We start from the raw sequence: 24,580 nt of genomic DNA, 5'->3' as shown, positions 1-24,580 counted from the left end.
CATGTACTACAGTCACATTGTATCTATACTGCAGTTATACTTCGTTAATACTGCAATTCTACAGTTGTACTTCATTGTACTGCAGTTATACTGCTTTGAACTGCAGTTTTACTGCAGTTGTACTTCATTGTACTGCAATTATTTTTCGTAAGCTTCGCCTTCAGAGAATAGTTCCCTGGTTTTATACGGTTAAAAGATGTCTGTGTCTCATTTGACTTTGTTATTTGTACATTATGTGACTATACAAATCACAACATGTAAATAGGAAAACGTTTGCGTTATTTTGCCACTCATTTGGATTAGTATGAAAGCTGCAACCATTCACATCCAGTCTTTGTGCTAAGCTAGGCTAGCGGTGGGTGCGTCAAACAGACTTATAGCACGCACAGAGATGAAAAAGGTATGTAAGGACTTATCTAACTCTGGGGGGTAAGGTGAATAGGCTAAAGTCCCAAAAAGTCGGAGTGTTCCTTTAACCTAGACAGCAAAACCTCTTCTTTCCTATTTTCTCCCTGGCAGTTTACCCTCCCTACTATCTTTGTGATACTATGACACCACCTCCCTTTGCTACTACTATCCCATCTAATTTGCCATTTATTTATTAACTTCCTCTTTAAAATCGATTTTGGCTCCTTTTTCCCCATAGGTACTCTAACATCCACCTCTCTCTTTTCCAGTGCTTTTTTTGCTAGTTTATCAGCAACTTCATTACCATATACCCCAACATGTGCTGGTACCCAACAAAAATACACTACTATTCCAGCCTCTTTCAGTCTGTATAATGATAAATATATTTCCATTATCAAATCTTCTCTGTCTGATCTTGCATGTAATATACTAATTAAAGCTGAAGAAGAATCTGAACATATGACTATTTTATTTGGTCTTGTTCATCCCACTGTAGTCCTATTATTATAGCTGTTAACTCTGCAGTGTACACGGTCACCTCATCAGTCAACCTCAAACTAATCTGTTTTTTAAAGTGTGGAATAAACACTCCTACTCCAACCTTTTGACTGACAGGTTCTTTAGAACCATCTGTAAATATTTGTAATACTGTATAAAATGTGTTATTTAAAAGGGCATTAATCTCCTTTCCAATGTACTCTTCTTTGGACTTGTTTAATAAACTCAAGCGGTTCAGGGACTTTCCAAGGTGGAGCATCAGTAAGTGGTATATTGGGACAGAAGATCTTATTGTCCATGCAGCATTCCTTAGCCCATACTTTACTCTTCCATCCAAAACGATGGAAGAGTAAGGTGATGATGATATATGATGTCCTTCATCATATGAGTATTCCCAGCACTCCTCCAATACGTTGCGAGTAAGGTGATTATTTGCTGATTGTTGGAGATTTACCCAGTATGTAATTGCCAGTTTTCCCCCTCTAATATCTAGAGGCATCTCTCCCATTTCTACTCCAATTGCATCTACAGGGGATGTTTTAACTGCTCCACAACATAATCTTAATGCTTTAGATTGAAATATATCTAATTTTTTCAGCAACGACTTTGATGCTGAACCATATATAATACATCCATAATCAAAACACGAACGAATCAATGCTTGATACATAGCTCCCCACTTGTGACTAGCAACCGTACGCATACAATTTAAGATTTTCTTACATTTTGACTCAATTTTACTTATAGGACACTTCCATGTTAGTTTTTCATCAAACCATAATCCAAGATATTTAAAAACAGGTACTCTTTCCAATGTTTGTTCATATAACTTCAGATCTAACTGTTCATTCCTCTTGTTCTTTGTGAATATCATATATTGTGTTTTAGATACTGAAAACTTTAGACCCCAATCCAATGACCATTTTTCCACTTCTTTAATTGACTCCTATATACCTTTACCCACACTTTTAATATTATATCTCTTCCATAGTGCTCCGTCATCTGCATACAGAGCTAATCCTATTCCTGGTTTATTCACTTTATCAAAAACATCATTGATCATTACAGTTTTTTTCGATTGCTTACACACTAAAACTAGAACTTTTCCACAATAAGCAAAACCTTACACTCAAGGAGCAAAACACAGGCCTAGATTTGCACAGCTGTAAGCACATTGTCAGCTTCACACTTTTTGCAAAACAGTACACACAGTGATTTGCAAAACACTAAACACACTTGTATGCATTTGACACAGAAATTTATCATGATGTAATTTCCTTGCAATTTTAAAGCAAAGGCTTTCAAATAAACACACACATGAACCAATTGAGCTCCAAAAGTACTGCTCACCCTAAGCCCTCACGTCAGGATGGCCGAGCGGTCTAAGGCGCTGCGTTCAGGTCGCAGTCTCCCCTGGAGGCGTCGATTCGAATCCCACTTCTGACAAACCTAACCTTTGGCTGCGGGCTTAAGCTAGAGTCTTGAACCCTCTGGCAAGTTCACCCCGAAGTGCATTAATGTTGACAAAGCACTGCATTTCAGTTCATGCTAGAGTTAACCAAACAATGCAGTTGCACTGACCTGCATAATATGGACTTTTAAAGTAACACTTTTGGTGCAATGTATGGGATTCTGTGGCGTTTTCGTGCAGTTTTCTTGGAATTTCAAGTCAAGACAGTTCACGAAATTGGACATGTTTATAGAATGGGATCCAACAGAACTTCGAGGAATGCCACGTTCTGATGTTTACCGGAAGAAGAACTTGTTCATGAAAGGCTATTCATGTCTTTTTTTCTTTTTTTATTTTCTTTTTAGGGGGAGTATGCAATGTGATTCTGGGAGTCTAACTGGTATGTGGTGGACTGAAGTTTTGGGGATGCAGTAGAACTTCATGGCAAGGATTCTTGGAAATTTCTTGCAATTGAAGGTCATGGGTTTTGGGGGCATGTGGTGGAGTGTCATGGCCTAAGATTCAAGGAATGCCATGCAAAACATTGCTTTAGCATTGACAAGACTTGTCATTGGAATGATAGAATTACATTAGCCTTAAAAAAACATACTGCAACAACACTGACGCATATTACATAAATATGAGAGTAATACTATTGCTGCATTTGTTCAACATTAGTCCCACAAAAACACTTGATTTCAATGACATTGCATATGAAGGACTGGACAAACGCACAAAAGGAATGATACAGAAAGCAGCTCTTTCATTTACATGCTCCCGTGTATCAAAAAGCACCAGACTGCCCCGTGTGAGGCTCGAACTCACGACCTTCAGATTATGAGACTGACGTGCTGCCTAACTGCGCCAACGAGGCATGTGCTGCGGCTTGGGTGAGCGGTGAACCACTAGGTTCCACATCATCTGCCATTCGGTGCAGCTCCAAAAGTACTGCTCACCCTTAGCCCTCACGTCAGGATGGCCGAGCGGTCTAAGGCGCTGCGTTCAGGTCGCAGTCTCCCCTGGAGGCGTGGGTTCGAATCCCACTTCTGACAAACCTGACCTTTGGCTGCGGGCTCAAGCTAGAGTCTTGAACCCTCTGGCAAGTTCACCCCGAGGTGCATTAATGTTGACAAAGCACTGCATTTCAGTTCATGCTAGAGTTAACCAAACAATGCAGTTGCACTGACCTGCATAATATGGACTTTAAAGTAACACTTTTGGTGCAATGTATGGGATTCGGTGGCGTTTTCGTGCAGTTTTCTTGGAATTTCAAGTAAAGACATTTCACGAAATTGGACATGTTTATAGAATGGGATCCAACAGAACTTCGAGGAATGCCATGTTCTGATGTTTACCGAAAGAAGAACTTGTTTATGAAAGGCTATTCATGTCTTTTTTTCTTTTTTTCTTTTCTTTTTAGGGGGAGTATGCAATGTGATTCTGGGAGTCTAACTGGGATGTGGTGGACTGAAGTTTTGGGGATGCAGTAGAACTTCATGGCAAGGATTCTTGGAAATTTCTTGCAATTGAAGGTCATGGGTTTTGGGGGCATGTGGTGGAGTGTCATGGCCTAAGATTCAAGGAATGCCATGCAAAACATTGCTTTAGCATTGACAAGATTTGTCATTGGAATGATAGAATTACATTAGCCTTAAAAAAACATACTGCAACAACACTGACGCATATTACATAAATATGAGAGTAATACTATTGCTGCATTTGTTCAACATTAGTCCCACAAGAACACTTGATTTCTATGACATTGCATATGAAGGACTGGAAAAACGCACAAAAGGAATGATACAGAAAGCAGCTCTTTCATTTACATGCTCCCATGTATCAAAAACCACCAGCCTGCCCCGGGTGAGGCTCGAACTCACGACCTTCAGATTATGAGACTGACGCGCTGCCTAACTGCGCCAACGAGGCATGTGCTGTGGCTCGGGTGAGCGGAGAACCACTAGCTTCCAGATCATCTGCCATTCGGTGCAGCTCCAAAAGTACTGCTCACCCTTAGCCCTCACGTCAGGATGGCCGAGCGGTCTAAGGCGCTCCGTTCAGGTCGCAGTCTCCCCTAGAGGCGTGGGTTCGAATCCCACTTCTGACAAACCTAACCTTTGGCTGCGGGCTCAAGCTAGAGTCTTGAACCCTCTGGCAAGTTCACCCCGAAGTGCATTAATGTTGACAAAGCACTGCATTTCTGTTCATGCTAGAGTTAACCAAACAATGCAGTTGCACTGACCTGCATAATATGGACTTTAAAGTAACACTTTTGGTGCAATGTATGGGATTCGGTGGCGTTTTCGTGCAGTTTTCTTGGAATTTCAAGTCAAGACATTTCACGAAATTGTACATGTTTATAGAATGGGATCCAACAGAACTTCGAGGAATGCCACGTTCTGATGTTTACCGGAAGAAGAACTTGTTTATGAAAGGCTATTCATGTCTTTTTTTCTTTTTTTCTTTTCTTTTTAGGGGGAGTATGCAATGTGATTTTGGGAGTCTAACTGGGATGTGGTGGACTGAAGTTTTGGGGATGTAGTAGAACTTCATGGCAAGGATTCTTGGAAATTTCTTGGAATTGAAGGTCATGGGTTTTGGGGGCATGTGGTGCAGAGTCATGGCCTAAGATTCAAGGAATGCCATGCAAAACATTGCTTTAGCATTGACAAGACTTGTCATTGGAATGATAGAATTACATTAGCCTTAAAAAAACATACTGCAACAACACTGACGCATATTACATAAATATGAGAGTAATACTATTGCTGCATTTGTTCAACATTAGTCCCACAAGAACACTTGATTTCTATGACATTGCATATGAAGGACTGGAAAACGCACAAAAGGAATGATACAGAAAGCAGCTCTTTCATTTACATGCTCCAATGTATCAAAAAGCACCAGACTGCCCCGTGTGAGGCTCGAACTCACGACCTTCAGATTATGAGACTGACGCGCTGCCTAACTGCGCCAACGAGGCATGTGCTATGGCTCGGGTGAGCGGAGAACCACTAGCTTCCAGATCATCTGCCATTCGGTGCAGCTCCAAAAGTACTGTTCACCCTTTGCCCTCACGTCAGGATGGCCGAGCGGTCTAAGGCGCTGCGTTCAGGTCGCAGTCTCCCCTGGAGGCGTGGGTTCGAATCCCACTTCTGACAAACCTAACCTTTGGCTGCGGGCTCAAGCTAGAGTCTTGAACCCTTCTGGCAAGTTCACCCCGAAGTGCATTAATGTTGACAAAGCACTGCATTTCTGTTCATGCTAGAGTTAACCAAACAATGCAGTTGCACTGACCTGCATAATATGGACTTTAAAGTAACACTTTTGGTGCAATGTATGGGATTCGGTGGCGTTTTCGTGCAGTTTTCTTGGAATTTCAAGTCAAGACATTTCACGAAATTGTACATGTTTATAGAATGGGATCCAACAGAACTTCGAGGAATGCCACGTTCTGATGTTTACCGGAAGAAGAACTTGTTTATGAAAGGCTATTCATGTCTTTTTTTCTTTTTTTCTTTTCTTTTTAGGGGGAGTATGCAATGTGATTTTGGGAGTCTAACTGGGATGTGGTGGACTGAAGTTTTGGGGATGTAGTAGAACTTCATGGCAAGGATTCTTGGAAATTTCTTGCAATTGAAGGTCATGGGTTTTGGGGGCATGTGGTGGAGTGTCATGGCCTAAGATTCAAGGAATGCCATGCAAAACATTGCTTTAGCATTGACAAGACTTGTCATTGGAATGATAGAATTACATTAGCCTTAAAAAAACATACTGCAACAACACTGACGCATATTACATAAATATGAGAGTAATACTATTGCTGCATTTGTTCAACATTAGTCCCACAAGAACACTTGATTTCTATGACATTGCATATGAAGGAATGGAAAAACGCACAAAAGGAATGATACAGAAAGCAGCTCTTTCATTTACATGCTCCCATGTATCAAAAAGCACCAGCCTGCCCCGTGTGAGGCTCGAACTCACGACCTTCAGATTATGAGACTGACGCGCTGCCTAACTGCGCCAACGAGGCATGTGCTGCAGCTTGGGTGAGCGGTGAACCACTAGGTTCCACATCATCTGCCATTCGGTGCAGGTCCAAAAGTACTGTTCACCCTTAACCCTCACATCAGGATGGCCGAGCGGTCTAAGGCGCTGCGTTCAGGTCGCAGTCTCCCCTAGAGGCGTGGGTTCGAATCCCACTTCTGACAAACCTAACCTTTGGCTGCGGGCTCAAGCTAGAGTCTTGAACCCTCTGGCAAGTTCACCCCGAAGTGCATTAATGTTGACAAAGCACTGCATTTCTGTTCATGCTAGAGTTAACCAAACAATGCAGTTGCACTGACCTGCATAATATGGACTTTAAAGTAACACTTTTGGTGCAATGTATGGGATTCGGTGGCGTTTTCGTGCAGTTTTCTTGGAATTTCAAGTCAAGACATTTCACGAAATTGTACATGTTTATAGAATGGGATCCAACAGAACTTCGAGGAATGCCACGTTCTGATGTTTACCGGAAGAAGAACTTGTTTATGAAAGGCTATTCATGTCTTTTTTTCTTTTTTTCTTTTCTTTTTAGGGGGAGTATGCAATGTGATTTTGGGAGTCTAACTGGGATGTGGTGGACTGAAGTTTTGGGGATGTAGTAGAACTTCATGGCAAGGATTCTTGGAAATTTCTTGGAATTGAAGGTCATGGGTTTTGGGGGCATGTGGTGCAGAGTCATGGCCTAAGATTCAAGGAATGCCATGCAAAACATTGCTTTAGCATTGACAAGACTTGTCATTGGAACGATATAATTACATTAGCCTTAAAAAAAACATACTGCAACAACACTGACGCATATTACATAAATATGAGAGTAATACTATTGCTTCATTTGTTCAACATTACTCCCACAAGAACACTTGATTTCTATGACATTGCATATGAAGGACTGGAAAAACGCACAAAAGGAATGATACAGAAAGCAGCTCTTTCATTTACATGCTCCCATGTATCAAAAACCACCAGCCTGCCCCATGTGAGGCTCGAACTCACGACCTTCAGATTATGAGACTGACGCGCTGCCTAACTGCGCCAACGAGGCATGTGCTATGCCTCGGGTGAGCGGAGAACCACTAGCTTCCAGATCATCTGCCATTCGGTGCAGCTCCAAAAGTACTGCTCACCCTTTGCCCTCACGTCAGGATGGCCGAGCGGTCTAAGGCGCTGCGTTCAGGTCGCAGTCTCCCCTGGAGGCGTGGGTTCGAATCCCACTTCTGACAAACCTAAGCTTTGGCTGCGGGCTCAAGCTAGAGTTTTGAACCCTCTGGCAAGTTCACCCCGAAGTGCATTAATGTTGACAAAGCACTGCATTTCTGTTCATGCTAGAGTTAACCAAACAATGCAGTTGCACTGACCTGCATAATATGGACTTTAAAGTAACACTTTTGGTGCAATGTATGGGATTCGGTGGCGTTTTCGTGCAGTTTTCTTGGAATTTCAAGTCAAGACATTTCACGAAATTGTACATGTTTATAGAATGGGATCCAACAGAACTTCGAGGAATGCCACGTTCTGATGTTTACCGGAAGAAGAACTTGTTTATGAAAGGCTATTCATGTCTTTTTTTCTTTTTTTCTTTTCTTTTTAGGGGGAGTATGCAATGTGATTTTGGGAGTCTAACTGGGATGTGGTGGACTGAAGTTTTGGGGATGTAGTAGAACTTCATGGCAAGGATTCTTGGAAATTTCTTGGAATTGAGGTCATGGGTTTTGGGGGCATGTGGTGCAGAGTCATGGCCTAAGATTCAAGGAATGCCATGCAAAACATTGCTTTAGCATTGACAAGACTTGTCATTGGAATGATAGAATTACATTAGCCTTAAAAAAACATACTGCAACAACACTGACGCATATTACATAAATATGAGAGTAATACTATTGCTGCATTTGTTCAACATTAGTCCCACAAGAACACTTGATTTCTATGACATTGCATATGAAGGACTGGAAAAACGCACAAAAGGAATGATACAGAAAGCAGCTCTTTCATTTACATGCTCCCATGTATCAAAAAGCACCAGCCTGCCCCCGGGTGAGGCTCGAACTCACGACCTTCAGATTATGAGACTGACGCGCTGCCTAACTGCGCCAACGAGGCATGTGCTATGGCTCGGGTGAGCGGAGAACCACTAGCTTCCAGATCATCTGCCATTCGGTGCAGCTCCAAAAGTACTGCTCACCCTTAGCCCTCACGTCAGGATGGCCGAGCGGTCTAAGGCGCTCCGTTCAGGTCGCAGTCTCCCCTAGAGACGAGGGTTCGAATCCCACTTCTGACAAACCTAACCTTTGGCTGCGGGCTCAAGCTAGAGTCTTGAACCCTCTGGCAAGTTCACCCCGAAGTGCATTAATGTTGACAAAGCACTGCATTTCTGTTCATGCTAGAGTTAACCAAACAATGCAGTTGCACTGACCTGCATAATATGGACTTTAAAGTAACACTTTTGGTGCAATGTATGGGATTCGGTGGCGTTTTCGTGCAGTTTTCTTGGAATTTCAAGTCAAGACATTTCACGAAATTGGACATGTTTATAGAATGGGATCCAACAGAACTTCGAGGAATGCCACGTTCTGATGTTTACCGGAAGAAGAACTTGTTTATGAAAGGCTATTCATGTCTTTTTTTCTTTTCTTTTTAGGGGGAGTATGCAATGTGATTTTGGGAGTCTAACTGGGATGTGGTGGACTGAAGTTTTGGGGATGTAGTAGAACTTCATGGCAAGGATTCTTGGAAATTTCTTGGAATTGAAGGTCATGGGTTTTGGGGGCATGTGGTGCAGAGTCATGGCCTAAGATTCAAGGAATGCCATGCAAAACATTGCTTTAGCATTGACAAGACTTGTCATTGGAATGATAGAATTACATTAGCCTTAAAAAAACATACTGCAACAACACTGACGCATATTACATAAATATGAGAGTAATACTATTGCTGCATTTGTTCAACATTAGTCCCACAAGAACACTTGATTTCTATGACATTGCATATGAAGAACTGGAAAACGCACAAAAGGAATGATACAGAAAGCAGCTCTTTCATTTACATGCTCCCATGTATCAAAAAGCACCAGCCTGCCCCGTGTGAGGCTCGAACTCACGACCTTCAGATTATGAGACTGACGCGCTGCCTAACTGCGCCAACGAGGCATGTGCTATGACTCGGGTGAGCGGAGAACCACTAGCTTCCAGATCATCTGCCATTCGGTGCAGCTCCAAAAGTACTGCTCACCCTTTGCCCTCACGTCAGGATGGCCGAGCGGTCTAAGGTGCTGCGTTCAGGTCGCAGTCTCCCCTGGAGGCGTGGGTTCGAATCCCACTTCTGACAAACCTAACCTTTGGCTGCGGGCTCAAGCTAGAGTCTTGAACCCTCTGGCAAGTTCACCCCGAAGTGCATTAATGTTGACAAAGCACTGCATTTCAGTTCATGCTAGAGTTAACCAAACAATGCAGTTGCACTGACCTGCATAATATGGACTTTAAAGTAACACTTTTGGTGCAATGTATGGGATTCGGTGGCGTTTTCGTGCAGTTTTCTTGGAATTTCAAGTCAAGACATTTCACGAAATTGGACATGTTTATAGAATGGGATCCAACAGAACTTCGAGGAATGCCACGTTCTGATGTTTACCGGAAGAAGAACTTGTTCATGAAAGGCTATTCATGTCTTTTTTTCTTTTTTTATTTTCTTTTTAGGGGGAGTATGCAATGTGATTCTGGGAGTCTAACTGGTATGTGGTGGACTGAAGTTTTGGGGATGCAGTAGATCTTCATGGCAAGGATTCTTGGAAATTTCTTGCAATTGAAGGTCATGGGTTTTGGGGGCATGTGGTGGAGTGTCATGGCCTAAGATTCAAGGAATGCCATGCAAAACATTGCTTTAGCATTGACAAGACTTGTCATTGGAATGATAGAATTACATTAGCCTTAAAAAAAACATACTGCAACAACACTGACGCATATTACATAAATATGAGAGTAATACTATTGCTGCATTTGTTCAACATTAGTCCCACAAAAACACTTGATTTCAATGACATTGCATATGAAGGACTGGACAAACGCACAAAAGGAATGATACAGAAAGCAGCTCTTTCATTTACATGCTCCCGTGTATCAAAAAGCACCAGACTGCCCCGTGTGAGGCTCGAACTCACGACCTTCAGATTATGAGACTGACGTGCTGCCTAACTGCGCCAACGAGGCATGTGCTGCGGCTTGGGTGAGCGGTGAACCACTAGGTTCCACATCATCTGCCATTCGGTGCAGCTCCAAAAGTACTGTTCACCCTTAACCCTCACGTCAGGATGGCCGAGCGGTCTAAGGCGCTGCGTTCAGGTCGCAGTCTCCCCTAGAGGCGTGGGTTCGAATCCCACTTCTGACAAACCTAACCTTTGGCTGCGGGCTCAAGCTAGAGTCTTGAACCCTCTGGCAAGTTCACCCCGAAGTGCATTAATGTTGACAAAGCACTGCATTTCTGTTCATGCTAGAGTTAACCAAACAATGCAGTTGCACTGACCTGCATAATATGGACTTTAAAGTAACACTTTTGGTGCAATGTATGGGATTCGGTGGCGTTTTCGTGCAGTTTTCTTGGAATTTCAAGTCAAGACATTTCACGAAATTGGACATGTTTATAGAATGGGATCCAACAGAACTTCGAGGAATGCCACGTTCTGATGTTTACCGGAAGAAGAACTTGTTTATGAAAGGCTATTCATGTCTTTTTTTCTTTTTTTATTTTCTTTTTAGGGGGAGTATGCAATGTGATTCTGGGAGTCTAACTGGTATGTGGTGGACTGAAGTTTTGGGGATGCAGTAGAACTTCATGGCAAGGATTCTTGGAAATTTCTTGCAATTGAAGGTCATGGGTTTTGGGGGCATGTGGTGGAGTGTCATGGCCTAAGATTCAAGGAATGCCATGCAAAACATTGCTTTAGCATTGACAAGACTTGTCATTGGAATGATAGAATTACATTAGCCTTAAAAAAAAACATACTGCAACAACACTGACGCATATTACATAAATATGAGAGTAATACTATTGCTGCATTTGTTCAACATTAGTCCCACAAAAACACTTGATTTCAATGACATTGCATATGAAGGACTGGACAAACGCACAAAAGGAATGATACAGAAAGCAGCTCTTTCATTTACATGCTCCCGTGTATCAAAAAGCACCAGACTGCCCCGTGTGAGGCTCGAACTCACGACCTTCAGATTATGAGACTGACGTGCTGCCTAACTGCGCCAACGAGGCATGTGCTGCGGCTTGGGTGAGCGGTGAACCACTAGGTTCCACATCATCTGCCATTCGGTGCAGCTCCAAAAGTACTGCTCACCCTTTGCCCTCACTTCAGGATGGCCGAGCGGTCTAAGGTGCTGCGTTCAGGTCGCAGTCTCCCCTGGAGGCGTGGGTTCGAATCCCATTTCTGACAAACCTAACCTTTGGCTGCGGGCTCAAGCTAGAGTCTTGAACCCTCTGGCAAGTTCACCCCGAAGTGCATTAATGTTGACAAAGCACTGCATTTCTGTTCATGCTAGAGTTAACCAAACAATGCAGTTGCACTGACCTGCATAATATGGACTTTAAAGTAACACTTTTGGTGCAATGTATGGGATTCGGTGGCGTTTTCGTGCAGTTTTCTTGGAATTTCAAGTCAAGACATTTCACGAAATTGTACATGTTTATAGAATGGGATCCAACAGAACTTCGAGGAATACCACGTTCTGATGTTTACCGGAAGAAGAACTTGTTTATGAAAGGCTATTCATGTCTTTTTTTCTTTTCTTTTTAGGGGGAGTATGCAATGTGATTTTGGGAGTCTAACTGGGATGTAGTGGACTGAAGTTTTGGGGATGCAGTAGAACTTCATGGCAAGGATTCTTGGAAATTTCTTGGAATTGAAGGTCATGGGTTTTGGGGGCATGTGGTGCAGTGTCATGGCCTAAGATTCAAGGAATGCCATGCAAAACATTGCTTTAGCATTGACAAGACTTGTCATTGGAACGATATAATTACATTAGCCTTAAAAAAAAACATACTGCAACAACACTGACGCATATTACATAAATATGAGAGTAATACTATTGCTTCATTTGTTCAACATTACTCCCACAAGAACACTTGATTTCTATGACATTGCATATGAAGGACTGGAAAAACGCACAAAAGGAATGATACAGAAAGCAGCTCTTTCATTTACATGCTCCCATGTATCAAAAACCACCAGCCTGCCCCGTGTGAGGCTCGAACTCACGACCTTCAGATTATGAGACTGACGCGCTGCCTAACTGCGCCAACGAGGCATGTGCTATGCCTCGGGTGAGCGGAGAACCACTAGCTTCCAGATCATCTGCCATTCGGTGCAGCTCCAAAAGTACTGCTCACCCTTTGCCCTCACGTCAGGATGGCCGAGCGGTCTAAGGCGCTGCGTTCAGATCGCAGTCTCCCCTGGAGGCGTGGGTTCGAATCCCACTTCTGACAAACCTAAGCTTTGGCTGCGGGCTCAAGCTAGAGTTTTGAACCCTCTGGCAAGTTCACCCCGAAGTGCATTAATGTTGACAAAGCACTGCATTTCAGTTCATGCTTGAGTTAACCAAACAATGCAGTTGCACTGACCTGCATAATATGGACTTTAAAGTAACACTTTTGGTGCAATGTATGGGATTCGGTGGCGTTTTCGTGCAGTTTTCTTGGAATTTCAAGTCAAGACATTTCACGAAATTGGACATGTTTATAGAATGGGATCCAACAGAACTTCGAGGAATGCCACGTTCTGATGTTTACCGGAAGAAGAACTTGTTCATGAAAGGCTATTCATGTCTTTTTTTCTTTTTTTATTTTCTTTTTAGGGGGAGTATGCAATGTGATTCTGGGAGTCTAACTGGTATGTGGTGGACTGAAGTTTTGGGGATGCAGTAGAACTTCATGGCAAGGATTCTTGGAAATTTCTTGCAATTGAAGGTCATGGGTTTTGGGGGCATGTGGTGGAGTGTCATGGCCTAAGATTCAAGGAATGCCATGCAAAACATTGCTTTAGCATTGACAAGACTTGTCATTGGAATGATAGAATTACATTAGCCTTAAAAAAAACATACTGCAACAACACTGACGCATATTACATAAATATGAGAGTAATACTATTGCTGCATTTGTTCAACATTAGTCCCACAAAAACACTTGATTTCAATGACATTGCATATGAAGGACTGGACAAACGCACAAAAGGAATGATACAGAAAGCAGCTCTTTCATTTACATGCTCCCGTGTATCAAAAAGCACCAGCCTGCCCCGTGTGAGGCTCGAACTCACGACCTTCAGATTATGAGACTGACGCGCTGCCTAACTGCGCCAACGAGGCATGTGCTATGGCTCGGGTGATCGGAGAACCACTAGCTTCCAGATCATCTGCCATTCGGTGCAGCTCCAAAAGTACTGCTCACCCTTTGCCCTCACGTCAGGATGGCCGAGCGGTCTAAGGCGCTGCGTTCAGGTCGCAGTCTCCCCTGGAGGCGTGGGTTTGAATCCCACTTCTGACAAACCTAACCTTTGGCTGCGGGCTCAAGCTAGAGTCTTGAACCCTCTGGCAAGTTCACCCCGAAGTGCATTAATGTTGACAAAGCACTGCATTTCAGTTCATGCTAGAGTTAACCAAACAATGCAGTTGCACTGACCTGCATAATATGGACTTTAAAGTAACACTTTTGGTGCAATGTATGGGATTCGGTGGCGTTTTCGTGCAGTTTTCTTGGAATTTCAAGTCAAGACATTTCACGAAATTGGACATGTTTATAGAATGGGATCCAACAGAACTTCGAGGAATGCCACGTTCTGATGTTTACCGGAAGAAGAACTTGTTTATGAAAGGCTATTCATGTCTTTTTTTCTTTTCTTTTTAGGGGGAGTATGCAATGTGATTTTGGGAGTCTAACTGGGATGTAGTGGACTGAAGTTTTGGGGATGCAGTAGAACTTCATGGCAAGGATTCTTGGAAATTTCTTGGAATTGAAGGTCATGGGTTTTGGGGGCATGTGGTGCAGTGTCATGGCCTAAGATTCAAGGAATGCCATGCAAAACATTGCTTTAGCATTGACAAGACTTGTCATTGGAACGATATAATTACATTAGCCTTAAAAAAAACATACTGCAACAACACTGACGCATATTACATAAATGTGAGAGTAATACTATTGCTTCATTTGTTCAACATTACTCCCACAAGAACACTTGATTTCTATGACATTGCATATGAAGGACTGGAAAAACGCACAAAAGGAATGATACAGAAAGCAGCTCTTTCATTTACATGCTCCCATGTATCAAAAACCACCAGCCTGCCCCGTGTGAGGCTCGAACTCACGACCTTCAGATTATGAGACTGACGCGCTGCCTAACTGCGCCAAGGAGGCATGTGCTATGCCTCGGGTGAGCGGAGAACCACTAGCTTCCAGATCATCTGCCATTCGGTGCAGCTCCAAAAGTACTGCTCACCCTTTGCCCTCACGTCAGGATGGCCGAGCGGTCTAAGGCGCTTCGTTCAGATCGCAGTCTCCCCTGGAGGCGTGGGTTCGAATCCCACTTCTGACAAACCTAAGCTTTGGCTGCGGGCTCAAGCTAGAGTTTTGAACCCTCTGGCAAGTTCACCCCGAAGTGCATTAATGTTGACAAAGCACTGCATTTCAGTTCATGCTTGAGTTAACCAAACAATGCAGTTGCACTGACCTGCATAATATGGACTTTAAAGTAACACTTTTGGTGCAATGTATGGGATTCGGTGGCGTTTTCGTGCAGTTTTCTTGGAATTTCAAGTCAAGACATTTCACGAAATTGGACATGTTTATAGAATGGGATCCAACAGAACTTCGAGGAATGCCACGTTCTGATGTTTACCGGAAGAAGAACTTGTTCATGAAAGGCTATTCATGTCTTTTTTTCTTTTTTTATTTTCTTTTTAGGGGGAGTATGCAATGTGATTCTGGGAGTCTAACTGGTATGTGGTGGACTGAAGTTTTGGGGATGCAGTAGAACTTCATGGCAAGGATTCTTGGAAATTTCTTGCAATTGAAGGTCATGGGTTTTGGGGGCATGTGGTGGAGTGTCATGGCCTAAGATTCAAGGAATGCCATGCAAAACATTGCTTTAGCATTGACAAGACTTGTCATTGGAATGATAGAATTACATTAGCCTTAAAAAAAAACATACTGCAACAACACTGACGCATATTACATAAATATGAGAGTAATACTATTGCTGCATTTGTTCAACATTAGTCCCACAAAAACACTTGATTTCAATGACATTGCATATGAAGGACTGGACAAACGCACAAAAGGAATGATACAGAAAGCAGCTCTTTCATTTACATGCTCCCGTGTATCAAAAAGCACCAGACTGCCCCGTGTGAGGCTCGAACTCACGACCTTCAGATTATGAGACTGACGTGCTGCCTAACTGCGCCAACGAGGCATGTGCTGCGGCTTGGGTGAGCGGTGAACCACTAGGTTCCACATCATCTGCCATTCGGTGCAGCTCCAAAAGTACTGCTCACCCTTTGCCCTCACTTCAGGATGGCCGAGCGGTCTAAGGTGCTGCGTTCAGGTCGCAGTCTCCCCTGGAGGCGTGGGTTCGAATCCCACTTCTGACAAACCTAACCTTTGGCTGCGGGCTCAAGCTAGAGTCTTGAACCCTCTGGCAAGTTCACCCCGAAGTGCATTAATGTTGACAAAGCACTGCATTTCTGTTCATGCTAGAGTTAACCAAACAATGCAGTTGCACTGACCTGCATAATATGGACTTTAAAGTAACACTTTTGGTGCAATGTATGGGATTCGGTGGCGTTTTCGTGCAGTTTTCTTGGAATTTCAAGTCAAGACATTTCACGAAATTGTACATGTTTATAGAATGGGATCCAACAGAACTTCGAGGAATGCCACGTTCTGATGTTTACCGGAAGAAGAACTTGTTTATGAAAGGCTATTCATGTCTTTTTTTCTTTTCTTTTTAGGGGGAGTATGCAATGTGATTTTGGGAGTCTAACTGGGATGTAGTGGACTGAAGTTTTGGGGATGCAGTAGAACTTCATGGCAAGGATTCTTGGAAATTTCTTGGAATTGAAGGTCATGGGTTTTGGGGGCATGTGGTGCAGTGTCATGGCCTAAGATTCAAGGAATGCCATGCAAAACATTGCTTTAGCATTGACAAGACTTGTCATTGGAACGATATAATTACATTAGCCTTAAAAAAAAACATACTGCAACAACACTGACGCATATTACATAAATATGAGAGTAATACTATTGCTTCATTTGTTCAACATTACTCCCACAAGAACACTTGATTTCTATGACATTGCATATGAAGGACTGGAAAAACGCACAAAAGGAATGATACAGAAAGCAGCTCTTTCATTTACATGCTCCCATGTATCAAAAACCACCAGCCTGCCCCGTGTGAGGCTCGAACTCACGACCTTCAGATTATGAGACTGACGCGCTGCCTAACTGCGCCAACGAGGCATGTGCTATGCCTCGGGTGAGCGGAGAACCACTAGCTTCCAGATCATCTGCCATTCGGTGCAGCTCCAAAAGTACTGCTCACCCTTTGCCCTCACGTCAGGATGGCCGAGCGGTCTAAGGCGCTGCGTTCAGATCGCAGTCTCCCCTGGAGGCGTGGGTTCGAATCCCACTTCTGACAAACCTAAGCTTTGGCTGTGGGCTCAAGCTAGAGTTTTGAACCCTCTGGCAAGTTCACCCCGAAGTGCATTAATGTTGACAAAGCACTGCATTTCAGTTCATGCTTGAGTTAACCAAACAATGCAGTTGCACTGACCTGCATAATATGGACTTTAAAGTAACACTTTTGGTGCAATGTATGGGATTCGGTGGCGTTTTCGTGCAGTTTTCTTGGAATTTCAAGTCAAGACATTTCACGAAATTGGACATGTTTATAGAATGGGATCCAACAGAACTTCGAGGAATGCCACGTTCTGATGTTTACCGGAAGAAGAACTTGTTCATGAAAGGCTATTCATGTCTTTTTTTCTTTTTTTATTTTCTTTTTAGGGGGAGTATGCAATGTGATTCTGGGAGTCTAACTGGTATGTGGTGGACTGAAGTTTTGGGGATGCAGTAGAACTTCATGGCAAGGATTCTTGGAAATTTCTTGCAATTGAAGGTCATGGGTTTTGGGGGCATGTGGTGGAGTGTCATGGCCTAAGATTCAAGGAATGCCATGCAAAACATTGCTTTAGCATTGACAAGACTTGTCATTGGAATGATAGAATTACATTAGCCTTAAAAAAAACATACTGCAACAACACTGACGCATATTACATAAATATGAGAGTAATACTATTGCTGCATTTGTTCAACATTAGTCCCACAAAAACACTTGATTTCAATGACATTGCATATGAAGGACTGGACAAACGCACAAAAGGAATGATACAGAAAGCAGCTCTTTCATTTACATGCTCCCGTGTATCAAAAAGCACCAGCCTGCCCCGTGTGAGGCTCGAACTCACGACCTTCAGATTATGAGACTGACGCGCTGCCTAACTGCGCCAACGAGGCATGTGCTATGGCTCGGGTGATCGGAGAACCACTAGCTTCCAGATCATCTGCCATTCGGTGCAGCTCCAAAAGTACTGCTCACCCTTTGCCCTCACGTCAGGATGGCCGAGCGGTCTAAGGCGCTGCGTTCAGGTCGCAGTCTCCCCTGGAGGCGTGGGTTTGAATCCCACTTCTGACAAACCTAACCTTTGGCTGCGGGCTCAAGCTAGAGTCTTGAACCCTCTGGCAAGTTCACCCCGAAGTGCATTAATGTTGACAAAGCACTGCATTTCAGTTCATGCTAGAGTTAACCAAACAATGCAGTTGCACTGACCTGCATAATATGGACTTTAAAGTAACACTTTTGGTGCAATGTATGGGATTCGGTGGCGTTTTCGTGCAGTTTTCTTGGAATTTCAAGTCAAGACATTTCACGAAATTGGACATGTTTATAGAATGGGATCCAACAGAACTTCGAGGAATGCCACGTTCTGATGTTTACCGGAAGAAGAACTTGTTTATGAAAGGCTATTCATGTCTTTTTTTCTTTTCTTTTTAGGGGGAGTATGCAATGTGATTTTGGGAGTCTAACTGGGATGTAGTGGACTGAAGTTTTGGGGATGCAGTAGAACTTCATGGCAAGGATTCTTGGAAATTTCTTGGAATTGAAGGTCATGGGTTTTGGGGGCATGTGGTGCAGTGTCATGGCCTAAGATTCAAGGAATGCCATGCAAAACATTGCTTTAGCATTGACAAGACTTGTCATTGGAACGATATAATTACATTAGCCTTAAAAAAACATACTGCAACAACACTGACGCATATTACATAAATGTGAGAGTAATACTATTGCTTCATTTGTTCAACATTACTCCCACAAGAACACTTGATTTCTATGACATTGCATATGAAGGACTGGAAAAACGCACAAAAGGAATGATACAGAAAGCAGCTCTTTCATTTACATGCTCCCATGTATCAAAAACCACCAGCCTGCCCCGTGTGAGGCTCGAACTCACGACCTTCAGATTATGAGACTGACGCGCTGCCTAACTGCGCCAACGAGGCATGTGCTATGCCTCGGGTGAGCGGAGAACCACTAGCTTCCAGATCATCTGCCATTCGGTGCAGCTCCAAAAGTACTGCTCACCCTTTGCCCTCACGTCAGGATGGCCGAGCGGTCTAAGGCGCTGCGTTCAGATCGCAGTCTCCCCTGGAGGCGTGGGTTCGAATCCCACTTCTGACAAACCTAAGCTTTGGCTGCGGGCTCAAGCTAGAGTTTTGAACCCTCTGGCAAGTTCACCCCGAAGTGCATTAATGTTGACAAAGCACTGCATTTCAGTTCATGCTTGAGTTAACCAAACAATGCAGTTGCACTGACCTGCATAATATGGACTTTAAAGTAACACTTTTGGTGCAATGTATGGGATTCGGTGGCGTTTTCGTGCAGTTTTCTTGGAATTTCAAGTCAAGACATTTCACGAAATTGGACATGTTTATAGAATGGGATCCAACAGAACTTCGAGGAATGCCACGTTCTGATGTTTACCGGAAGAAGAACTTGTTCATGAAAGGCTATTCATGTCTTTTTTTCTTTTTTTATTTTCTTTTTAGGGGGAGTATGCAATGTGATTCTGGGAGTCTAACTGGTATGTGGTGGACTGAAGTTTTGGGGATGCAGTAGAACTTCATGGCAAGGATTCTTGGAAATTTCTTGCAATTGAAGGTCATGGGTTTTGGGGGCATGTGGTGGAGTGTCATGGCCTAAGATTCAAGGAATGCCATGCAAAACATTGCTTTAGCATTGACAAGACTTGTCATTGGAATGATAGAATTACATTAGCCTTAAAAAAAACATACTGCAACAACACTGACGCATATTACATAAATATGAGAGTAATACTATTGCTGCATTTGTTCAACATTAGTCCCACAAAAACACTTGATTTCAATGACATTGCATATGAAGGACTGGACAAACGCACAAAAGGAATGATACAGAAAGCAGCTCTTTCATTTACATGCTCCCGTGTATCAAAAAGCACCAGCCTGCCCCGTGTGAGGCTCGAACTCACGACCTTCAGATTATGAGACTGACGCGCTGCCTAACTGCGCCAACGAGGCATGTGCTATGGCTCGGGTGATCGGAGAACCACTAGCTTCCAGATCATCTGCCATTCGGTGCAGCTCCAAAAGTACTGCTCACCCTTTGCCCTCACGTCAGGATGGCCGAGCGGTCTAAGGCGCTGCGTTCAGGTCGCAGTCTCCCCTGGAGGCGTGGGTTTGAATCCCACTTCTGACAAACCTAACCTTTGGCTGCGGGCTCAAGCTAGAGTCTTGAACCCTCTGGCAAGTTCACCCCGAAGTGCATTAATGTTGACAAAGCACTGCATTTCAGTTCATGCTAGAGTTAACCAAACAATGCAGTTGCACTGACCTGCATAATATGGACTTTAAAGTAACACTTTTGGTGCAATGTATGGGATTCGGTGGCGTTTTCGTGCAGTTTTCTTGGAATTTCAAGTCAAGACATTTCACGAAATTGGACATGTTTATAGAATGGGATCCAACAGAACTTCGAGGAATGCCACGTTCTGATGTTTACCGGAAGAAGAACTTGTTTATGAAAGGCTATTCATGTCTTTTTTTCTTTTCTTTTTAGGGGGAGTATGCAATGTGATTTTGGGAGTCTAACTGGGATGTAGTGGACTGAAGTTTTGGGGATGCAGTAGAACTTCATGGCAAGGATTCTTGGAAATTTCTTGGAATTGAAGGTCATGGGTTTTGGGGGCATGTGGTGCAGTGTCATGGCCTAAGATTCAAGGAATGCCATGCAAAACATTGCTTTAGCATTGACAAGACTTGTCATTGGAACGATATAATTACATTAGCCTTAAAAAAAACATACTGCAACAACACTGACGCATATTACATAAATGTGAGAGTAATACTATTGCTTCATTTGTTCAACATTACTCCCACAAGAACACTTGATTTCTATGACATTGCATATGAAGGACTGGAAAAACGCACAAAAGGAATGATACAGAAAGCAGCTCTTTCATTTACATGCTCCCATGTATCAAAAACCACCAGCCTGCCCCGTGTGAGGCTCGAACTCACGACCTTCAGATTATGAGACTGACGCGCTGCCTAACTGCGCCAACGAGGCATGTGCTATGCCTCGGGTGAGCGGAGAACCACTAGCTTCCAGATCATCTGCCATTCGGTGCAGCTCCAAAAGTACTGCTCACCCTTTGCCCTCACGTCAGGATGGCCGAGCGGTCTAAGGCGCTGCGTTCAGGTCGCAGTCTCCCCTGGAGTCGTGGGTTCGAATCCCACTTCTGACAAACCTAAGCTTTGGCTGCGGGCTCAAGCTAGAGTTTTGAACCCTCTGGCAAGTTCACCCCGAAGTGCATTAATGTTGACAAAGCACTGCATTTCAGTTCATGCTTGAGTTAACCAAACAATGCAGTTGCACTGACCTGCATAATATGGACTTTAAAGTAACACTTTTGGTGCAATGTATGGGATTCGGTGGCGTTTTCGTGCAGTTTTCTTGGAATTTCAAGTCAAGACATTTCACGAAATTGGACATGTTTATAGAATGGGATCCAACAGAACTTCGAGGAATGCCACGTTCTGATGTTTACCGGAAGAAGAACTTGTTTATGAAAGGCTATTCATGTCTTTTTTTTCTTTTTTTCTTTTCTTTTTAGGGGGAGTATGCAATGTGATTCTGGGAGTCTAACTGGGATGTGGTGGACTGAAGTTTTGGGGATGCAGTAGAACTTCATGGCAAGGATTCTTGGAAATTTCTTGCAATTGAAGGTCATGGGTTTTGGGGGCATGTGGTGGAGTGTCATGGCCTAAGATTCAAGGAATGCCATGCAAAACATTGCTTTAGCATTGACAAGATTTGTCATTGGAATGATAGAATTACATTAGCCTTAAAAAAACATACTGCAACAACACTGACGCATATTACATAAATATGAGAGTAATACTATTGCTGCATTTGTTCAACATTACTCCCACAAGAACACTTGATTTCTATGACATTGCATATGAAGGACTGGAAAAACGCACAAAAGGAATGATACAGAAAGCAGCTCTTTCATTTACATGCTCCCATGTATCAAAAAGCACCAGCCTGCCCCGTGTGAGGCTCGAACTCACGACCTTCAGATTATGAGACTGATGCGCTGCCTAACTGCGCCAACGAGGCATGTACTATGGCTCGGGTGAGCGGAGAACCACTAGCTTCCAGATCATCTGCCATTCGGTGCAGCTCCAAAAGTACTGCTCACCCTTTGCCCTCACGTCAGGATGGCCGAGCGGTCTAAGGCGCTGCGTTCAGGTCGCAGTCTCCCCTGGAGGCGTGGGTTCGAATCCCACTTCTGACAAACCTAACCTTTGGCTGCGGGCTCAAGCTAGAGTCTTGAACCCTCTGGCAAGTTCACCCCGAAGTGCATTAATGTTGACAAAGCACTGCATTTCAGTTCATGCTAGAGTTAACCAAACAATGCAGTTGCACTGACCTGCATAATATGGACTTTAAAGTAACACTTTTGGTGCAATGTATGGGATTCGGTGGCGTTTTCGTGCAGTTTTCTTGGAATTTCAAGTCAAGACATTTCACGAAATTGGACATGTTTATAGAACGGGATCCAACAGAACTTCGAGGAATGCCACGTTCTGATGTTTACCGGAAGAAGAACTTGTTTATGAAAAGCTATTCATGTCTTTTTTTCTTTTTTTCTTTTCTTTTTAGGGGGAGTATGCAATGTGATTTTGGGAGTCTAACTGGGATGTGGTGGACTGAAGTTTTGGGGATGCAGTAGAACTTCATGGCAAGGATTCTTGGAAATTTCTTGGAATTGAAGGTCATGGGTTTTGGGGGCATGTGGTGCAGAGTCATGGCCTAAGATTCAAGGAATGCCATGCAAAACATTGCTTTAGCATTGACAAGACTTGTCATTGGAATGATAGAATTACATTAGCCTTAAAAAAACATACTGCAACAACACTGACGCATATTACATAAATATGAGAGTAATACTATTGCTGCATTTGTTCAACATTAGTCCCACAAGAACACTTGATTTCTATGACATTGCATATGAAGGACTGGAAAAATGCACAAAAGGAATGATACAGAAAGCAGCTCTTTCATTTACATGCTCCCATGTATCAAAAACCACCAGCCTGCCCCGTGTGAGGCTCGAACTCACGACCTTCAGATTATGAGACTGACGCGCTGCCTAACTGCGCCAACGAGGCATGTGCTATGGCTCGGGTGAGCGGAGAACCACTAGCTTCCAGATCATCTGCCATTTGGTGCAGCTCCAAAAGTACTGCTCACCCTTTGCCCTCACTTCAGGATGGCCGAGCGGTCTAAGGTGCTGCGTTCAGGTCGCAGTCTCCCCTGGAGGCGTGGGTTCGAATCCCACTTCTGACAAACCTAACCTTTGGCTGCGGGCTCAAGCTAGAGTCTTGAACCCTCTGGCAAGTTCACCCCGAAGTGCATTAATGTTGACAAAGCACTGCATTTCAGTTCATGCTAGAGTTAACCAAACAATGCAGTTGCACTGACCTGCATAATATGGACTTTAAAGTAACACTTTTGGTGCAATGTATGGGATTCGGTGGCGTTTTCGTGCAGTTTTCTTGGAATTTCAAGTCAAGACATTTCACGAAATTGGACATGTTTATAGAATGGGATCCAACAGAACTTCGAGGAATGCCACGTTCTGATGTTTACCGGAAGAAGAACTTGTTCATGAAAGGCTATTCATGTCTTTTTTTCTTTTTTTATTTTCTTTTTAGGGGGAGTATGCAATGTGATTCTGGGAGTCTAACTGGTATGTGGTGGACTGAAGTTTTGGGGATGCAGTAGAACTTCATGGCAAGGATTCTTGGAAATTTCTTGCAATTGAAGGTCATGGGTTTTGGGGGCATGTGGTGGAGTGTCATGGCCTAAGATTCAAGGAATGCCATGCAAAACATTGCTTTAGCATTGACAAGACTTGTCATTGGAATGATAGAATTACATTAGCCTTAAAAAAAACATACTGCAACAACACTGACGCATATTACATAAATATGAGAGTAATACTATTGCTGCATTTGTTCAACATTAGTCCCACAAAAACACTTGATTTCAATGACATTGCATATGAAGGACTGGACAAACGCACAAAAGGAATGATACAGAAAGCAGCTCTTTCATTTACATGCTCCCGTGTATCAAAAAGCACCAGCCTGCCCCATGTGAGGCTCGAACTCACGACCTTCAGATTATGAGACTGACGCGCTGCCTAACTGCGCCAACGAGGCATGTGCTATGGCTCGGGTGAGCGGAGAACCACTAGCTTCCAGATCATCTGCCATTCGGTGCAGCTCCAAAAGTACTGCTCACCCTTTGCCCTCACGTCAGGATGGCCGAGCGGTCTAAGGCGCTGCGTTCAGGTCGCAGTCTCCCCTGGAGGCGTGGGTTCGAATCCCACTTCTGACAAACCTAACCTTTGGCTGCGGGCTCAAGCTAGAGTCTTGAACCCTCTGGCAAGTTCACCCCGAAGTGCATTAATGTTGACAAAGCACTGCATTTCAGTTCATGCT

The 24,580-nt window shown here is 43.5% G+C and overlaps 38 non-coding genes across 38 annotated transcripts; 19 read left to right on the top strand and 19 right to left on the bottom strand.

Annotated features, from left to right (window-relative positions):
* Positions 1–3,156: 3,156 nt before the first annotated feature.
* Positions 3,157–3,230, bottom strand: trnam-cau (transfer RNA methionine (anticodon CAU)). The gene has a single exon. It is a non-coding gene; the product is annotated as a tRNA-Met (tRNA).
* Positions 3,231–3,325: 95 nt separating this feature from the next.
* Positions 3,326–3,408, top strand: trnal-cag (transfer RNA leucine (anticodon CAG)). Its single transcript has one exon. It is a non-coding gene; the product is annotated as a tRNA-Leu (tRNA).
* An 803-nt stretch (positions 3,409–4,211) lies between these two features.
* On the bottom strand, positions 4,212–4,285 carry trnam-cau (transfer RNA methionine (anticodon CAU)). The gene has a single exon. It is a non-coding gene; the product is annotated as a tRNA-Met (tRNA).
* A 980-nt stretch (positions 4,286–5,265) lies between these two features.
* Positions 5,266–5,339, bottom strand: trnam-cau (transfer RNA methionine (anticodon CAU)). Its single transcript has one exon. It is a non-coding gene; the product is annotated as a tRNA-Met (tRNA).
* A 95-nt stretch (positions 5,340–5,434) lies between these two features.
* Positions 5,435–5,517, top strand: trnal-cag (transfer RNA leucine (anticodon CAG)). The gene has a single exon. It is a non-coding gene; the product is annotated as a tRNA-Leu (tRNA).
* Positions 5,518–6,321: 804 nt separating this feature from the next.
* On the bottom strand, positions 6,322–6,395 carry trnam-cau (transfer RNA methionine (anticodon CAU)). The gene has a single exon. It is a non-coding gene; the product is annotated as a tRNA-Met (tRNA).
* A 95-nt stretch (positions 6,396–6,490) lies between these two features.
* On the top strand, positions 6,491–6,573 carry trnal-cag (transfer RNA leucine (anticodon CAG)). The gene has a single exon. It is a non-coding gene; the product is annotated as a tRNA-Leu (tRNA).
* An 804-nt stretch (positions 6,574–7,377) lies between these two features.
* Positions 7,378–7,451, bottom strand: trnam-cau (transfer RNA methionine (anticodon CAU)). The gene has a single exon. It is a non-coding gene; the product is annotated as a tRNA-Met (tRNA).
* Positions 7,452–7,546: 95 nt separating this feature from the next.
* On the top strand, positions 7,547–7,629 carry trnal-cag (transfer RNA leucine (anticodon CAG)). The gene has a single exon. It is a non-coding gene; the product is annotated as a tRNA-Leu (tRNA).
* A 1,849-nt stretch (positions 7,630–9,478) lies between these two features.
* On the bottom strand, positions 9,479–9,552 carry trnam-cau (transfer RNA methionine (anticodon CAU)). The gene has a single exon. It is a non-coding gene; the product is annotated as a tRNA-Met (tRNA).
* A 95-nt stretch (positions 9,553–9,647) lies between these two features.
* trnal-cag (transfer RNA leucine (anticodon CAG)) lies at positions 9,648–9,730 on the top strand. The gene has a single exon. It is a non-coding gene; the product is annotated as a tRNA-Leu (tRNA).
* An 804-nt stretch (positions 9,731–10,534) lies between these two features.
* On the bottom strand, positions 10,535–10,608 carry trnam-cau (transfer RNA methionine (anticodon CAU)). The gene has a single exon. It is a non-coding gene; the product is annotated as a tRNA-Met (tRNA).
* A 95-nt stretch (positions 10,609–10,703) lies between these two features.
* Positions 10,704–10,786, top strand: trnal-cag (transfer RNA leucine (anticodon CAG)). The gene has a single exon. It is a non-coding gene; the product is annotated as a tRNA-Leu (tRNA).
* Positions 10,787–11,591: 805 nt separating this feature from the next.
* trnam-cau (transfer RNA methionine (anticodon CAU)) lies at positions 11,592–11,665 on the bottom strand. The gene has a single exon. It is a non-coding gene; the product is annotated as a tRNA-Met (tRNA).
* Positions 11,666–11,760: 95 nt separating this feature from the next.
* On the top strand, positions 11,761–11,843 carry trnal-cag (transfer RNA leucine (anticodon CAG)). Its single transcript has one exon. It is a non-coding gene; the product is annotated as a tRNA-Leu (tRNA).
* Positions 11,844–12,640: 797 nt separating this feature from the next.
* trnam-cau (transfer RNA methionine (anticodon CAU)) lies at positions 12,641–12,714 on the bottom strand. The gene has a single exon. It is a non-coding gene; the product is annotated as a tRNA-Met (tRNA).
* Positions 12,715–12,809: 95 nt separating this feature from the next.
* Positions 12,810–12,892, top strand: trnal-cag (transfer RNA leucine (anticodon CAG)). The gene has a single exon. It is a non-coding gene; the product is annotated as a tRNA-Leu (tRNA).
* Positions 12,893–13,696: 804 nt separating this feature from the next.
* On the bottom strand, positions 13,697–13,770 carry trnam-cau (transfer RNA methionine (anticodon CAU)). Its single transcript has one exon. It is a non-coding gene; the product is annotated as a tRNA-Met (tRNA).
* A 95-nt stretch (positions 13,771–13,865) lies between these two features.
* trnal-cag (transfer RNA leucine (anticodon CAG)) lies at positions 13,866–13,948 on the top strand. The gene has a single exon. It is a non-coding gene; the product is annotated as a tRNA-Leu (tRNA).
* A 965-nt stretch (positions 13,949–14,913) lies between these two features.
* On the top strand, positions 14,914–14,996 carry trnal-cag (transfer RNA leucine (anticodon CAG)). Its single transcript has one exon. It is a non-coding gene; the product is annotated as a tRNA-Leu (tRNA).
* An 805-nt stretch (positions 14,997–15,801) lies between these two features.
* Positions 15,802–15,875, bottom strand: trnam-cau (transfer RNA methionine (anticodon CAU)). Its single transcript has one exon. It is a non-coding gene; the product is annotated as a tRNA-Met (tRNA).
* A 95-nt stretch (positions 15,876–15,970) lies between these two features.
* Positions 15,971–16,053, top strand: trnal-cag (transfer RNA leucine (anticodon CAG)). The gene has a single exon. It is a non-coding gene; the product is annotated as a tRNA-Leu (tRNA).
* Positions 16,054–16,850: 797 nt separating this feature from the next.
* trnam-cau (transfer RNA methionine (anticodon CAU)) lies at positions 16,851–16,924 on the bottom strand. The gene has a single exon. It is a non-coding gene; the product is annotated as a tRNA-Met (tRNA).
* A 95-nt stretch (positions 16,925–17,019) lies between these two features.
* Positions 17,020–17,102, top strand: trnal-cag (transfer RNA leucine (anticodon CAG)). The gene has a single exon. It is a non-coding gene; the product is annotated as a tRNA-Leu (tRNA).
* An 804-nt stretch (positions 17,103–17,906) lies between these two features.
* Positions 17,907–17,980, bottom strand: trnam-cau (transfer RNA methionine (anticodon CAU)). The gene has a single exon. It is a non-coding gene; the product is annotated as a tRNA-Met (tRNA).
* Positions 17,981–18,075: 95 nt separating this feature from the next.
* On the top strand, positions 18,076–18,158 carry trnal-cag (transfer RNA leucine (anticodon CAG)). Its single transcript has one exon. It is a non-coding gene; the product is annotated as a tRNA-Leu (tRNA).
* Positions 18,159–18,953: 795 nt separating this feature from the next.
* Positions 18,954–19,027, bottom strand: trnam-cau (transfer RNA methionine (anticodon CAU)). Its single transcript has one exon. It is a non-coding gene; the product is annotated as a tRNA-Met (tRNA).
* A 95-nt stretch (positions 19,028–19,122) lies between these two features.
* Positions 19,123–19,205, top strand: trnal-cag (transfer RNA leucine (anticodon CAG)). The gene has a single exon. It is a non-coding gene; the product is annotated as a tRNA-Leu (tRNA).
* Positions 19,206–20,009: 804 nt separating this feature from the next.
* On the bottom strand, positions 20,010–20,083 carry trnam-cau (transfer RNA methionine (anticodon CAU)). Its single transcript has one exon. It is a non-coding gene; the product is annotated as a tRNA-Met (tRNA).
* Positions 20,084–20,178: 95 nt separating this feature from the next.
* On the top strand, positions 20,179–20,261 carry trnal-cag (transfer RNA leucine (anticodon CAG)). The gene has a single exon. It is a non-coding gene; the product is annotated as a tRNA-Leu (tRNA).
* A 796-nt stretch (positions 20,262–21,057) lies between these two features.
* On the bottom strand, positions 21,058–21,131 carry trnam-cau (transfer RNA methionine (anticodon CAU)). The gene has a single exon. It is a non-coding gene; the product is annotated as a tRNA-Met (tRNA).
* Positions 21,132–21,226: 95 nt separating this feature from the next.
* On the top strand, positions 21,227–21,309 carry trnal-cag (transfer RNA leucine (anticodon CAG)). The gene has a single exon. It is a non-coding gene; the product is annotated as a tRNA-Leu (tRNA).
* Positions 21,310–22,113: 804 nt separating this feature from the next.
* Positions 22,114–22,187, bottom strand: trnam-cau (transfer RNA methionine (anticodon CAU)). Its single transcript has one exon. It is a non-coding gene; the product is annotated as a tRNA-Met (tRNA).
* Positions 22,188–22,282: 95 nt separating this feature from the next.
* On the top strand, positions 22,283–22,365 carry trnal-cag (transfer RNA leucine (anticodon CAG)). The gene has a single exon. It is a non-coding gene; the product is annotated as a tRNA-Leu (tRNA).
* Positions 22,366–23,168: 803 nt separating this feature from the next.
* On the bottom strand, positions 23,169–23,242 carry trnam-cau (transfer RNA methionine (anticodon CAU)). The gene has a single exon. It is a non-coding gene; the product is annotated as a tRNA-Met (tRNA).
* A 95-nt stretch (positions 23,243–23,337) lies between these two features.
* trnal-cag (transfer RNA leucine (anticodon CAG)) lies at positions 23,338–23,420 on the top strand. Its single transcript has one exon. It is a non-coding gene; the product is annotated as a tRNA-Leu (tRNA).
* Positions 23,421–24,224: 804 nt separating this feature from the next.
* Positions 24,225–24,298, bottom strand: trnam-cau (transfer RNA methionine (anticodon CAU)). The gene has a single exon. It is a non-coding gene; the product is annotated as a tRNA-Met (tRNA).
* A 95-nt stretch (positions 24,299–24,393) lies between these two features.
* trnal-cag (transfer RNA leucine (anticodon CAG)) lies at positions 24,394–24,476 on the top strand. Its single transcript has one exon. It is a non-coding gene; the product is annotated as a tRNA-Leu (tRNA).
* Positions 24,477–24,580: the final 104 nt, after the last annotated feature.

The sequence above is a fragment of the Pimephales promelas genome, chromosome 24, assembly GCF_988280905.1.
Source record: "Pimephales promelas chromosome 24, fPimPro1.hap1.1, whole genome shotgun sequence".
NCBI classification, from domain to species: domain Eukaryota; kingdom Metazoa; phylum Chordata; class Actinopteri; order Cypriniformes; family Leuciscidae; genus Pimephales; species Pimephales promelas.
Note: the sequence above shows the minus strand (reverse complement) of the source record. Positions and strands in the feature narration are given on the sequence as shown.